The sequence below is a fragment of the Oryzias latipes genome, chromosome 13 (assembly GCF_053564925.1).
Source record: "Oryzias latipes strain Hd-rR chromosome 13, Olatipes_Hd-rR_3.1".
Lineage (NCBI taxonomy): Eukaryota > Metazoa > Chordata > Actinopteri > Beloniformes > Adrianichthyidae > Oryzias > Oryzias latipes.
The window spans coordinates 16,514,819-16,528,923 of NC_136249.1; the positions used below are offsets into that span (position 1 = coordinate 16,514,819).

Below are 14,105 nucleotides of genomic sequence, written 5' to 3' on the forward strand. Positions count from 1 at the left end.
TGGTGAATGTCCTTGGATGGTGGATGTCTTTGATGGTGGATGGTTTGGTAGATGAACTTGGATGGTTTGGTGGATGTCCTTGGATGGTGGATGGTTTGGTGAATGTCCTCGGATGGTTTGGTGAATGTCCTCGGATGGTTTGGTGGATGTCCTTGGATGGTTTGGTGGATGTCCTTTGATGGTGGATGTCTTTGATGGTGGATGGTTTGGTGGATGTCCTTGGATGGTGGATGGTTTGGTGGATGTCCTTGGATGGTGGATGGTTTGGTGGATGTCCTCGGATGGTGGATGGTTTGGTGGATGTCCTTGGATGGTGGATGGTTTGGTGGATGTCCTTGGATGGTGGATGGTTTGGTGGATATCCTTGGATGGTGGATGGTTTGGTGGATGTCCTTGGATAGTGGATGGTTTGGTGAATGTCCTTGGATGGTGGATGGTTTGGTGGATGTCCTTGGATGGTGGATGGTTTGGTGGATGTCCTTGGATAGTGGATGGTTTGGTGAATGTCCTTGGACGGTTTGGTGGATGTCCTTGTATGGTGGATGTCTTTGATGGTGGATGGTTTGGTGGATGTCCTTGGATGGTGGATGGTTTGGTGAATGTCCTTGGATGGTGGATGTTTTCCTAAATGTTTCCATGAACACCCATGTTTTACCTTTGCTTTATAGGACTCTCAGTCTGCCCCTTGGTGTGTGTTGTTTGCTGATCACCTGGAGTTTGGATTATGGACATGGATGCTCAATTATTCTGAGTTTCTGACCCTTTCCTGAACTTCTGATGGACTCTGTCCTGGACGACACCAGCATTTGTTATCTGGATCCTCCAGATTCACTATTTTCCATTGTACTGGAAGAAAGAAAGAAACATTCTCGCCTGGACCTGAACCCTTGACTCTGCGTTTGTTTCAGGCTCCTCTTCGCATCTGGCCGTATTGAAATTATCTGGGTTCCCTCAGTTAACTTCACCCCACGGAGCTCCAGATGAACTGTAACCTCGTTCTGCGTGCGCCCTCTCAGGTACTTCTCTGACAGAGTGTGAGCGTTCGGGATGAGGTCATGTTGAAGTGGGGCCTCGCTGCCTCGCTGCCAACTGAAATGCCGATGTGGCAAGAACTTGAGGTTTGGATCCAGCAGAACATGTGCATGCATGTGTGCAGACTACAAAGAAAAACAAATGATGTAGTAAAGCTCAGTGTGGGTGAATGACATCATTCTGCACTAACGGATGCATGAGCGCTGCCTTACATAACACTCAGTTATCAGTTATTAATGTGTCAGGAACTGAGCAGCAGGAAAAGCTGCAGTGTATCTACACAGTGAGCAAAGGAGAACTTGTTGTTCTTCTGATAAGTTATTCCATGTTTTTCTGTTGCTGGCTGACAAACCCCAAAAGAAACATTAAAAAAAGGGTTTTTATGTTGTTTAAAGTGTTTTTTGTGCATTCTCTTTTTTTACTTAAACATAGCTTCAAACTTTTAATTTCTAAAGGTCACCTCCTCAGAGCAGACCCACTTTTCTCCATACTGTTCACATTTGTCTCCTTCCAAAAGTATCTAATCCTTTCGGAGTCTGAAGAACGTTTCCTTAAATCTCCTTTTTTTTCATCCATATATTAGTTTTATCTTTAAAAGAATAAAGCGCACAAATATCCCAAGAAAGTTGAAAATGAGTAATTTCTGGAACTTTATGTCCCAGTCAAGTATCTCTGACTTTCTCTTGGGTCCTTTTTTTTATGGACGAGGATAGAGGTCTTTTTTCCCAGCAAACCTACCTCAAACTCTGGAAAGTTTATTGAAGGATGTTTATGAGAAACCCGAGAGTGTGCAGAAATGAGGGAATGCTTCAGCTCATGCAGAAGCTCCTGCAGCATCTAAACTTTGACACCTTTGGTGGTGTAAAAAGGGTGGAGGAAAATAAAAATAAATGAAGTCATTTCAGAAGTGTAACTTTAAGATGTTCACATGTTTTCCTGGGGGTTCAAAACGACTTGCAGAAAGAGAAAAGTTCCTGGAGTGTAGAAACCAACATCTGCAAATAGTGTGGAATAAAATAATGCCAAATCATTATCCATCCATCCATACACCCATCCATCCACCCTGCAGAGGAAGCTCATTTTAACCACTTGCATTCGGGACTTCAATCTTCAATCTCAAAGAAGAACAGGTAAACTGAGAGCTTTGCTTTCTGACTCAGCTCTCTGTTCACCACAATGGACCAGCACAGTGGCTGCAAAACAGCAGATGCCGCACCAATCCACCTGTCAATCTCAAGCTCCACTTTTTTCTCACCCATGAACAAGACCCCAAGATACTTAAACTCCTCCACCTGGGGCAGGAGCACTCCACCCAGAGAGGGCAAAGTACCTTTTTCAGGTCAAGAACAACAGACTCTTATTTAGCGGTGCTGACCCTCATCGCGGCCACTTCACACTCGGCCGCAAACCGCCCAAATGCATCCTAGAGGTCCTGGCTCAAAGAAGCCAACAGGACAACATCATCTGCAAAGAATGAGAGGAAATCCTGTGGTCCCCAAACTAAACCTTCTCCAGCCCCTGGCTGCACAGATAAATTCTGTCACTAACGATTCTGAACAGAACCGGTAATAGAACCATAATTTATAACTATTTGGGGTCTTCTCTCCCTGTAATGAAAATATTCCATGAATTATTGGTTTGTGAATATTTATTCAAAACAATTTTGCAGAAATGTGCGTTTCAAAGTCACATTTCAGGCATCCAAGGGGGTTGGTTTTGCTGTAAAGCCTTTTGCTCCCTCAGCCGGATATAAAATAAAAATGTCTCTATTTCTACAGGCCTCATCTGGAACCAGTTGTTTGGACGCATGTGGAATATACTCAAGGGGGTGCGGGGTCACAAAATGTTGACAAACAAACACAGTCTTGCTTTTTTTGCATTCATTCTGCTGTCATCCGGCTGGTCTGTCGAATACATCTTGATGCTCTGCATGCAGGAATTCTTTCAAAACTCAAAATCAGCTCGGTCCCTTCTGTGTCACGATTGGGCCTCACTTTGAAAATGTGCAGCAGCTCGGTTGTGATCTCTTTCTGGAAAACACTAATGAAACACAGGAACTGTTGCTGAAGGGAGTCTGAGGTATGAGTCTCCAAACTGACAAAGCACAGAACCTGTCAGCTTGCACACGTTTGACACACATCACCCCCCCCCCCCCCCCCCCCCCCACATGTTCAGGTGTTAACAGCAGCCATCATATTTAACTTTTCAAAAATGTGAGGAAAGGAAAAATACATTGATCCCCCATGATAACTGTTCTCACGGGAAAGTGTACCGTCTGGAGAAGATGGAGACGGCTGCCAAGGAATGAAATCAGTGAAACTTCAGGGAAGTCATGTGGATCAAAACATTTTTTCCCTTTTTTCTCAGTGACTTTCTGCTTTTCTGTGTCACCAGTCACGTTTGGAAGAATATCAACGGTGCAAGTAAGTTTGATAGATCATGTTTCAGTATTTTAAATATGTCTGAACTTTGTCTGATCTTCCTGAACATCCTTCATTTCAACCTCTGTCTGACAAAAACGCAGAAGATTCACGCCTTCCTGATTTAAAAAACAGAAACCAAGACTCTTCCAATTACAATAAAAGAAACGAAAAATTGATGGAGCTTACCTTATAGTGTACTTGTGCTGAAAATGTGAAGTACAATTATTTTTACTAATTAAAATATGATGATCACATTACATCTACACTTATGGGCCACTTTATAAGGCACACTTGTCCAACTGTTGGTGTCAGTCTGCTGATCTACTGGGATTTTGACGCACAACCATCTCTAGGGTTTTCAGAGAATAGTAAGGAAAATATCCAGTGAGCAGCAGTTCTGAGGGAAGAATGCCTTGTTGATGCCAGAGGTCAGAAGAGAATGGCCAGACTGGTTAGATCTGATAGAAAGACAACAGGAACTCAAATAACCACTGGTTGCAACAAAGGTCTGCAGTAGAGCATGTTTGTGTGCACAACTATGAGAGACAAAATGAGACAAGAAAATCCAGAAAATCCCATCATCTGATTTTTAAAAATCTATTTGTAAATTATGGTGGAAAATAGGTATTTGGTCAATAACAATAGTTCAACTCAGTACTTTGTTATATGCTCTTTGTTGGCCATGACAGCAGTCAAACGTTTTCTTTAAGTCTTCACAAGGTTTTCACCAACTGTTGATGATATTTTGGCCCATTCCTCCATGCATATCTCCTCTGGAGCTGGAATGGTTTGGGGCTGTCTCTGGGCAACACAGACTTTCAACTCCCTCCAAAGATTCTCTATGGGGTTGAGATCTGGAGACTGGATGGGCCACTCCAGGACCTTGAAATGCTTCTTACGAAGCCCCTCCTTCATTACCCTCCCAGAGCCCCAGATGGAGGGAGCTTATAAGTGGTCTTGTCTGTCTTCCATTTCCTAATAATTGCTCCCACAGTTGATTTCTTCACACTAAGCTGCTCACCTATTGCAGATTCAGTCTTCCCAGCCTGGTGCAGGTCAACTATTTTGTTTCAGGTGTCCTTAGACAGCTCTTTGGTCCTGGCCATAGTGGAGTTTGGAGTGTGACTGTCTGAGGTTGTGGACAGGTGTATTTTATATAGATAACGAGTTCAAACAGGTGCCATGAAAAAAGGTAACGAGTGGATCCTCTTTTAGAAGAAGTTGTGAGAGCCAGAAATCTTGCTTGTTTGTTATTGAGCAAATATTTATTTTCCATCATAACTTACAAATAAATTCTTTAAAAATCACACAATGTGATTTTATTGACTTTTTTTTCTTCATTCTATCTCTCATAGTTGGGGTATACCTTTGATGAAAATTACAGGACTCTCTCATCTTTTTAAGTAGGAGAACTTGCACAATTAGTGGCTGACGAAATACTTTTTTGTCCCACTGAATGTGTTAGTTTAAATGTGTTCACATGTGGCTATTGTCCACAGACACACGTGAGGACACAAATATCTTCAAAGCACTTGGGTCCTGTGTTTGGCCCATTTAGCAGATGATTTGTTTTTACCTTAAATTTGTTCTAAATAAATTGTGAAAGTCAACTGACTAAAGTGGTATTTATTGAGGTCCTACATGAATATACAATTTATGTAATAAAAATTAACTTGAGGTAAATGGAACAAAAAAAAATCATCATTCAACATTAATAAATTGAGTGCATAAGTCAAGAAAATTCAACATAACGAATAAATTCAGTGTTTAGTAAATTCAACATCGAGGTAAAAAAAATCAACATTGTGATAAAAAAAATCACTTTAATTTCTCTAAGTGAAAAATTCAGTAAAAGATTTAACATATTTGTCCAATGTAGCACTTAATTAAGATGTTTTTTTTTTATGTAGCCATCTTCCATTCATCAAATTAAAATAAAATGGTTTCGTGGGACTGCTTCACAATGCTTTATTTGAATCTAATGTTGTCTTTGCGTGCAGGATACTGACTGGATCTACCGTAACCGGATTTTTTCTGCCAGAGACGAATGTCTGGCTTAAAGAGCCAACAGGACCAAGTCATCTGCAAACAGGCTTCCAAACCAAACCCCTTTCTGTTTCAGAACTGAAACCTTCCTGTTGCTTCTTGTTTAGCGGTCTCCACTCTGAAGCTGCTGTGGTTCCAGCAGCCTGTTTTTCCAGGTGAATCTACTTGCAGTGAACGGCTAACAAAAATGGTATTTCTGAACTGGTGAAGCTTAGAAGATCTGCATAACTTTTTTACAACTGCATGTAGGATTAATCAGAGAGCAGAACTTATGAACAGAATCTATGACTAAGAGAAGCCTGGATAGTGTCTCTGTAAACAGATTGGACAGCATGAATCTGTGGAGGCAGTCAGGTATATTGGTAAGCGGCTGTCTAAGCACAGATAAGGATGGAGCGGTAGTAGACTGCAGGAGCCCGTTGGGCCGAGGACAGAGTCAGAATAGAAGCATCTGCTCCAGAGACACAATGCAAAGCTCAGTCATCTGGAAGAATTCCAAGAACAGCAGCTACTCCTCCACATCCAGAAAACTGAAGTCGATGGAAAATCAGCCGAAAATGCAACTAATGCAGCTTCTTAGTGAGTCTTCATAGACAAGGAGAAAACCTCGTGGAAGATCCTGTGCCCACAGAGAAATGTTACCTCTCAACTTTCCTTGGAATGCTCTGTATCGTCCCAGAAGAGCTGAGGATAGACGCATCCAAACCCTGGGTGAGGCATTATAAACAATGGATGGATGGCTTTCAATGTTTGCTGAAAGATCTTTTTGTCATGTCATGAACTTTCTTTGCTTCTGTTTAACTTTTAGATTCACTGGAAAACGGATCTGCAGTTTACCTGTAAGTAATTCATGTTGTCAGGTGGACCAGAGTGCTTTTTGCACCAAAGTTCAAGGAGCTTTCAAAGCTGTCTGAAGAAATGAGACTGGAGTCCAGATTCAGGCATCCTTTGAGCTAGATTCTGGACCAAATCAGAATCTTTCAAGCTCTCTGAAGGAAATCTAATTAAAACCAATCATTTTGTTTTTTTTATTAAAGATTCTACATTTTCACTACATTTTTCTCAGATGAAGGAGTCTGTAACTTTCCTTTGATACTCTAGAGGCAGCATTTCTGATCATACACCTCCCTACTTAATTATTGAAAAATGTCTGTTTCAGTCATTTTTTACCTTATTCTTAACTAAGTGTATTTAGTTAAGTAAAGTGTAAAGTTTCTTATTTTTTCATTTTTTTCTGTCATGAACAAAATATAGTCTTGTATAATAAAGTATTTCAGTTCAATACAAGTAAAATCAATTTGTGCAAAATTCAGTTTGTCAATAAAACGGTTTTTCCTGCTGTCCTGTCTGAATGTTAATGTGTTAATATCTTCTCATTTGCCTGTTTTAACCCTGTCTAACAATAATAACTTCATGTATTTTTTGTTATATTTTTCCTGCTTGTAATTCAGCAGAGTCTTCCTGCCTTCAGGGTCTCTGAACATCCCTGATGCTCAGCTGGCCAGGATCCTAAAACCTCCTTCTGATGTTAGGGAAAACATTGTGATCCCGCTGATCCTGAACCTTCTTTTTTGGCGGATGGTAGAGAACGGAGCAAACCTGAGTGCAGAGCGGCTCATTAAATTAGAGTTTGTCAGAGTTCTCTGCACTGTTTTCAAATGTTTGTGAGTTTTTATGAGAGTTGGAGGGAAAAGTTGGATTGCGTCAAGCTTTGTATATGTTAATACATGTCGTGTTCAGGAACAGTCCATGAATAATTAAACAGCTATTACAAACAGTATTTAATGTTGTGGCAACATCTGATCAAATGGAAATCTAAGTTGAAAAAGTGAGATCTTCTCATCTTTCATTAACCTCCATTAATCCATATGCTGTGGAGGGACATGAAAGCAGCAGCTCAGGAAGATGTTCGTCTCTTAATTAATTCCAAATGTTAAGTCTCTTGACTGAAACATAATTTACAGTAAAAGATGTTCTTTGACTCATGTGGTTTTACACTTTTCCTGGAAGCGTCATACCGTCACGTTTGTGAGAACCTAAATGGATCATCTCTGTCTCTTTCTCTGTCCTTGTTTTTGTGTAACAAGTCTGCGCCTGACGATCTTATCTTCACCAGAGATCTGTGTTACATCTGGTTTCAGTGGCCTGTTGTGTGAGATGTTTGAGTTGTAGAAGGATCTAGAGTTACAGTATGATTCCTGGATCTTCAGTGGGGGTCTTAAAAAAAGACTTTTAGCAAGTGTGCTGACCTCTACACGGGAAAACCTTCTGAAAAATGCATGTCCTCATCATAAGAAAACATAATAAAAAAGAGAACATTAATTCATTTCCGTGAATGATTTTCATTTGAATTAACTGGAACATTTTGGGTCAGCTGGAAGCTTTTTTTCAAAGACATTTTGGGACAGTCTGATAATTAGGAGTTACTGTAGGCTAATCCTAAAATAATGAATCCCTCGGAGCCAGGATGTTCCGGATTTTGCTCGAATTGCACTTAAGATGCTTGATTTATGTAAGAGGAAAAGTCATGTTCTTGTCAAAAATGACTCTTTCTTCACGGTCAGACTAGAGATGAAACTAAACCATCCAGGCTGATTTACTGAGACCTGAACACATCTGAAAACAGGAATCCTGTTGTGACCCAAATTTAGAGAAAGAAAATCTGAATTCATGCAAGTCTTTGTGTCTTTAAAGTATCAAACATTTATACACCTGTGAGTGTAGTATTACTTCAGTAGATAAATACAGCTTAGTATCACCGACATGAAAACGTGTTTTTAACATTGTCACCTAATGGAAGCTTGAAGAGTAACTGGAGCGAGCACAGAGCCCTGTGGGACTCCATATCCGACTGTGCGAAGAAAACCCAACATTATCAAACTGGCATATTTCAGGAAAAAAAAATCACTTTAAAACACTTAATGCAGGTTCTGTGAAGCAATTGACATGTTCTAGTCTCTGTAATTAAATTATTGATTCTGTGAGATGGAGCACTGAGGTCAAAAGGTCAAAAACCAACAGAACGTGTGAGGAGATGTTCTCCTTGACACCTAGATTTGTGTTCAGAGAAACCAGTCTGTGTTGTAGAAATGCCTTAAAGTCACTCTCAGGCAGGGAATTGGAAGAATGATGATATGGGCTTTAACTTTTTAAGCTGAGAGTGATCTCCTTTTGAAAACCAAGAGGTCCAAGAGACAAAATGTGACCACAATCCACTTCTGTAATATATCTAGGTTTTCTTTAGAACAATTCATTTAAAAATGAAAAAAAATAATAACATTTTAATGGTTATATAAGCTTTAACAGAGGAAAACGGAGCAAACTCACACACACAATCCAATGCGTTTTTCTAGAACTTGTTTAAAGTTTCCACAATGACCTCAAATGTTTGACGGATACTACTTAAGGACTACTCCAAGTAGAAGATTACTTGCTGTCTGTGTGTATCATAACTTTATGAGGCAATAACACTGAACAGCTGTGTTTAAAGATTTTCTGAAGGACGGAAAAACCTCAGATTTCTATAGATGTCTGCAACCGCGTTAGTTAATGTTGCTGTTTGCTTTTTTACAAGGATTTGTGCTCAATGTAGTTCAACCATGTCAATGAAAATCAACAAGGAAGTATGGAAATGAGAGTTTTGGAAGTTGAAATGCAGAAGATTCCCATCTGCTTTGTCATAGTTTAGCGACTTAGTGTAAAATCCTCCCAGCGTGTTTCTCTGTTTTCCTCTGTGAACATCTCCAGAAACATCCCAGCTGCTCTGGAAACACAGACTGCAACAACCAGGAATGATTAGACTGTTCAGGTAAAGGTATTTTCATTCACAATCACGTGGTAGCATGTTACATTAATCTAGTTTAATATCATTATTTCATTTATTTTTTGTACATTTGTTAGATTAGCATTATAGAGTTTTAACCTGTAGACACTGGTTGACACCTGAATGCTGTCTTTTACAGGAAGTGATGGGCGTGGTCAGAGGTTAAACTGAATGAAATCCTAAATCCAGCTCGTTGGCCCATACCATGATCCTGTCTGAAGTGGGGGGGGTTATCCTGGTTTGGTTTCTTCAGTCGTCAAACCCCGTACAAAGCTCTTTGAATCTCTGAGGGCTCAGTTTGATTTCCTGTTTGTAGAACAGTTGTGGTCTGTTGACATGTTTAAAGGTACAATGTTTATGTTCAATTCCTCTATTTTTGCATTTTTGAGGGTAAAACTGAGCCCTGAACTATCAAACATCTCTGTACCCTCCTGACTTTCTGCTCTGACACATCTCAAAGAATTTAAACTCTTCTTTGGTTTCTGAACATATTCCTCTACCTGAAATAAAGACAAGTTCAGTCAGCTCCAGAAGAGAGCACATGTGATCATGATCAATAAAACAAGTTTAAAGTGTTCTTGGGGTCAGGTCCACAACCCAAACTCAAGAAAGTGTGTAACACTTAATAATCACACTAAAGCTCATTAGAGACAGGTTTAGCAGCTTACATGAACTGAAGATGTGTGTCTTCAGCCTCATTACATAATTTGCCAAGTCATTTTAAATGTACTTTTACAATATTAATAAAAAAATCACATTTTGGCTGAAAATTGCATTTTATTTTGACAAAACGAATAAAACGGACAATGGCATTTTTGCTGTAACTCCAAAAACACGTGCTTTCTCATACAGTGTAGAACAAAAAAGGAAAGACTGGAGATAAAATAAAAAATGTTGCTGTAAAAGAATTAAAGCAATGTGTGTGAGAATTAAATGCCAACTTCATCTGAAAAATAAAATACATTTTGCAGTTTTTAACAACTCTGGAATAATCTGAATTAATCTGGATCTCACTGATTACTCCTCGGCAGGCTGAGTTCATCGAGACGAGCCCAGATTCAGTTCTGGCTTTATTTTTTATATGATAGAGGTAATGAATTCAATGCTTTCATGAAGATTCATCAACATGTCAAATCATTAGTACAGTTAAATATGTAACTGCTTGAACATAAAAGTCTAAATATGTCAGGAAGAGGTGGCATCAGACAACCCAAGGAGGAGCACACTGAGGGTAAGATAAATGCAATTTATTGAAGCTCAGGTGGTAATGGAACAATGATACTGCTAGATGCACAGGGGAGTCTGTAACAGAAACACAGGAGTGTTAGTGTTTGTCAGGTGGGAGTACTCCACCTCCAGGAAACAGCCTCTTGTGTAGAGATGCACACTGGAGACATCAATGTGGGGAATTGGGAGCAGAAGAGAATCCATGAAAAATCCAGTCCAGGGTCATGGACATAATATTCTATCCAAAATCCAAACCAAGGCAACACACCAACAAGGGGCAGAGTTGACTCAACATCCGAAAACAGAACTGGGTTCAGCATGCAGAACCATCAACTTGCTATGGCTTGCTTGCTGGAATAATATACATATGTACAAGTTCAGTACAATGTTTATAGAAATATAGTGTAAAATTTGGACTAAGAATATTGATTTGATTTGGAGACATTCATGATTGTTTTTATGATAAATTTAGTTTTAGTGTAAATTCAGATATATTCCGGGTTATCATGAAGCAAAACTCTCTAGCAAAAATCTGTGCCTACCGTGAAGGTGTTCACTGTCAGAGTTTGTTTCTAATTTGTGTTTTAATAAAGTTATTAAATTAAAGTTATTAGCCAGAAGAGTTAAAGCCAGAAAAAAAATGAGGATTTGCTTTTTCCTGGAATCGTATTGTTTTTTCTCTCCTTATTATCGTTTTAAGAAAATCAAATAATTGAGGTTAAAGTAAAAATGTAGCCATTAGAACATTAGAACATCTAGTTTTACGAATTTCATCAATTCTTTTCAGAAAGAAAAATGTAAAGTTTTTCTTGAGTGGTCAGTTCTGGAAAAACGGAATCATGAATCCACCACAGAAGAAGATGCAGCTGCGTCTTCAGGAGATCTGAGGACAAAGTCTGCTGGACTGATGTTTGAAGGGAAGAGGAAAACATGCAGATGAGAAGACAAAGACCCCCACCCTCCTTTTCCCACCACCTTGTATGACACTCTGTTGACAGTAAGCAGAAGGGCGGAGGGCAGGCATATTTGCACGGCTCCTACCATGACCTCACTCAGGCCATACCCGTCTGCTTAGAGGGCGGGGCGTTCAGCCACAACAATGAATCAAATTAGAGGTTAAATTGTGGTGTAAACATCAGTTTGACTCTGAATGCAGCAATAATTAGAAGCAGCAGCTGAAAGAATTAGAATGCACGTGTTTAAATTAAGATAAACATGTGCATTTAAGTATGCAGAGCTTAGAAAAACCGTATGACTGTTGCGATGTGTCACACTGCTTTTGACTCATTACAGTATGGCCTTCAGTGTGACCTTCAAAGCCAAACACATTTTCAGTTTGAGGCAAAAATGTAATCTTTTCACAAGAAGAATAAATAGAAGGACCCCTTTACAGCTGATTCTCTCCCTAAAAACAGAGTTTATGAAGGTTAGATCTTCTACATCCAAGTCATCACTTTAGAAATTGGTCATGTGTTCAGATCATGATCTGGAGCACTCAGATTCATGCAGACTGTCAAGTAAAACAAACTGTACTGATTTATGAGTCAAAACAATAAAAAAATAAAAAATAAAAATCATCAATGAGGTTCTTATTTCAATCACAAGATGTTTACGCGTCCATCTGTAACCTGGGTATGTATATATGTATATGTAAATCCTCCCGCTTTTCATTCGGTGGCTACTCTCTGAGTCTGAAAGGCTTTTCACCAAAATTCCCCCATCATCGATGTTTATGCTTCGTCATTAAGACAAAACCTCTGTTTGTTTTCCACACGCAACCCTAGCTGAACTGTTGTTTAGTCTTCCAAACAAAACTATTGGCCAAACAGCTGAAGTGGGTGTGGTTAAGACGGACAGCAGAGGGCATTGTGGGGAATTGAACAGCAGGATCCAGCAGACGTTTACGCTCAGTCTGTCATCTCCTCTCCAGATCTAGAGACAAAGAATCTCTTCTGCTTCGAACACGGTTCTTCTCCTCTTCAGCTCAAAAACAGACGTCTTTGTCTTCAGCACCAGAATTCAAATTGAACTGTACAGTTCAGTCATTACAGTTCTGGAAAGGTTTGCAATGTCCGCTACAAACAGAACTTTGTTCTCGTGTTGGTGTAACATGAAATGTTCTAAATGTAAAAAAAAACATAATGCTCCAAAAGCCTTAGACCTAAATGTCGTCACGGGTGGACACAGGCTGTCTCTAGATGAAAAATGGTCAAACTTAAGTTTGTCACCATGCTCCGAATGACAGATTGTGGCAAACACATATACATGTACATACGTATCATGTGCGCACTCCATGCATTAAGCATGTGAGTGCAGTCAGTGAGGGGCAAGGACTGCACCTCACTAATGACTAGAGTTTGGCTCAAGGACACAATATATACCAGCTTCATCCGTATGTTATAGGTACATTATACTTCCATTATTCTTACGAATACTTCATAATACACTTACCACATAAATGACAATGGTATGATCTATTCTATTCTAAACCCATGTATGGGTATTTATTACGACGAGAGCACAAAACTAAAAAGACTGAACAGGAGGAGGGAGGTTTAAAGTCCCACTCTGATCATCTATTGATCTATTTTCAAAGCGTTTCCAGTCGGCTTTTATCATTATGACATTTTTAGCCCAAATCATAACCTGTGTCATTTTCTAGTTTCTGCAGAGCGGCAGGAGTTCATTTGAAATTCCCCTCTGAGTTGTGGATGGAACTGTTGGCACAGAGCAACCCCACCCCCACCTCCTGTCACCCACCTGTTTACACTCTCTTCTGCCAGCTTACAGCCTCTCACACCCCCCAACTTAACGTTACTGGTGGCGAGCAATGTTGGAACTATAGTGCGTGCTTTGAGCCAGATATCAGCTCAGACAAGGAAAACTAAGACGTACATGGATCTATCTGTCTACAAGGGGATGCATCAGAATGGAGCACAGCAGGGAGCTTGTTGACCCGCCCAGCGTATTTCTCCAGTGACTTTTTTTCATCTGCAGTTTGAATAAAGAAATACTCAAAAATGCAATTTTAAGCTCAATTTTCTTTCTTTCTATATGTTCACAATCAAAAAAAGTGCCACAAGAATGTGTTAAAACAGCATTTTCATCGAAGTCTTTAAGCGTTTTCACTCCTCATTCACAATTTTAGCCTACAGTTTACTGCCTTCTGCTAAGCTTTTTCACATTAGTCGTGAAAAAAAGGAAGTTAAAGGCACGACCTGCAGGTTAATCTCAACATCTTTTAGTGTTTTTATGGAGTTTGTTATTCCGAAAATGATAATAAAGTTCCAGTCCAGCATTAAAAAACTTACCTGGAAGAGAAAACATTTTTCCTGAAAAATGGATGAACAGTTCCTGACACAACCTGTGCATCCTTTCTCTTTTTACTCCGTATTAAATGCTCAAATGAACAGCAGTGATCGTGTTAGTTTACACAACAAAAATTCCATTGTTTTTTACGCCAAAGATAAGTCAGAGGGCAGAATTAAAAGCCCTCCAGTCATTTTTGCCCCTCCTTTACGCACCACACTTTTCCATTGAAGTTATCCACTTCA

At 39.6% G+C, this 14,105-nt stretch overlaps 2 long non-coding RNA genes across 2 annotated transcripts; both read left to right on the forward strand.

Annotated features, from left to right (window-relative positions):
* Positions 1-5,887: 5,887 nt before the first annotated feature.
* LOC144981576 (uncharacterized) lies at positions 5,888-7,827 on the forward strand. The gene is made up of 2 exons (XR_013647175.1): positions 5,888-6,212; positions 6,310-7,827. It is a non-coding gene; the product is annotated as an uncharacterized LOC144981576 (long non-coding RNA).
* A 96-nt stretch (positions 7,828-7,923) lies between these two features.
* Positions 7,924-10,305, forward strand: LOC144981685 (uncharacterized). Its single transcript, XR_013647244.1, has 2 exons — positions 7,924-9,309; positions 9,464-10,305. It is a non-coding gene; the product is annotated as an uncharacterized LOC144981685 (long non-coding RNA).
* The last annotated feature ends 3,800 nt before the right edge of the window (positions 10,306-14,105 follow it).